The sequence below is a fragment of the Callospermophilus lateralis genome, chromosome 1, assembly GCF_048772815.1.
Source record: "Callospermophilus lateralis isolate mCalLat2 chromosome 1, mCalLat2.hap1, whole genome shotgun sequence".
In the NCBI taxonomy this organism is placed as follows: Eukaryota; Metazoa; Chordata; class Mammalia; order Rodentia; family Sciuridae; genus Callospermophilus; species Callospermophilus lateralis.
In genome coordinates this window covers 143,446,881-143,448,618 of record NC_135305.1, presented here as the reverse complement: position 1 = coordinate 143,448,618, position 1,738 = coordinate 143,446,881, and the positions used below count along the sequence as shown (strand labels likewise).

The following is a 1,738-nucleotide window of genomic DNA, read 5'->3' as shown; positions in this document are numbered from 1 at the left end:
GTTTGACCACTTGAGAAAGCAGATTGGCGATTCCTTAGAAAACTTTTAATGGAACCACCATTTGACCCAGCATTCCCACTCTTAGGTGAATAGGCCAAAGATTTAAAATCACACCATAGTAATGCAGTGACATTAGTGTTCATAGCAGCTGAATTCCCAGTAGATAAACTGTGGAAACAATCTAGATGCCCTTCAATATTTGAATATAGAAACAAACTGTGGTACATATGCAGAATGCAATATTATTCAACCTTAAAGAAGAATGAAATTACAGCATTGACAGGTAAGTGGACAGAGTTGGAGAATATCATGGAACAAAATAAATCAACCCCCAAAATCCAAAGGCCAAATATATTCTCTGATAAGTGGAGCAGGTCCATAATAACCTGGGGGAGAGTCAAGGGAAGAATGAGAAATTTTGGATTGAGCAGAGAAGAAGAGGTGGAGTGGAGAATGTGTGGGAGTGAGATGGTGGAATGAGAAAGACATTACTACCCTTTTTATGGTATGATTTAATGAATGGAGTGACTCTTCATCATCTAAAACCAGATAAATAAAAAGCTGTGCTCTATTTGTGTAAAAAATTCAAAAACTTCAAATATCTAGATTTTAATTTTCTTGATAGTATCTTTGGCCCCAGAGGATTTACCAATACAGAGCTTGAGGAAGAAACTGTAGGTAAAACAATGGCCTGAGGCAAAGACTCATTAAATATAAAGAGGAGGAGCAAAATAGAGCAACTGAATTGGGAGCATATACATGAAGATTCAGATGTACTAATCACTGTGGAAGGTTCTCAGAATAGATCAAAATAAAACTATAGAGGGCCACTGAAGAATTGAGGCAAATACTGGTACCTGCAGCAGAAAGATAAAAATGTTCAAACTGAGTTAAAATTATAGAACCTTTATTTTAATCCATCCAATAAAATTGTGAGAACAAGGTACATCCATGATGTGTCACTGTATTGGGCAAACTGAAGAAGATGCAGCTGATGAAGCTTCTGATTCTGAATGACACCTGCAGCGATGCCAACATTAAATCACCAGCCCTTGCCTTTTCTCTTGTGGCAACAGCCCAGGCTGCTCCTACAATTATAACTGGGGCTACACGTTTTCTCTCACCAGTGACCCTACTGCAATGCCTTTGATCCAACAATTACAGACATCTGTCATGCCAAAAGGAATTTCTCACATTCCTGCTGCAATTGTCCCTCCAGGGCTAGAGGCTGGATTGATCTACACACCCTACAAATACCTTACACGTTGGCACCAACCACTTCAGTGCTTGAGTACCCTATTAAACCCAATGGTGTGTGAGGTGCAGTGACTACTAAAGTTTGAAGGCCCAATATGTGTGTCCATCCTTTCCAAAAAAATTGTGAATGAAGGTAGAGCTGATACTGGTAACTAATCTATGAACTTCTGGTCTCTGAACTCTTTGCCCAGTAATGACATGACTATGTCTACCTACTGATCACTTAAGTGGTTATTGATTTTGCTTTCCTGTGGTCATTGCAGCAGGCTGAGGGACTTGTCTGTTCATTAATCTTACAATCTAGACAAACAAAAGATAAATAAAATGTTGTCTTCAGCTCAGCTTTTTCTCTCCCAACTCCATCCCTGTGTGGATGAAAGGGGTTCTAGAACCTGCACTGAATAGTCGTAAAATATTTGGTCCCAAATCATCCCATAGCACTGATCATCTTTCAATGTGTTACTCCAAGATTAATTTACAT

The 1,738-nt window shown here is 39.0% G+C and overlaps 1 pseudogene; it reads left to right on the top strand.

The window, feature by feature from the left end:
* Positions 1–234: 234 nt before the first annotated feature.
* On the top strand, positions 235–1,319 carry LOC143399296 (KH domain-containing RNA-binding protein QKI-like; annotated as a pseudogene).
* The last annotated feature ends 419 nt before the right edge of the window (positions 1,320–1,738 follow it).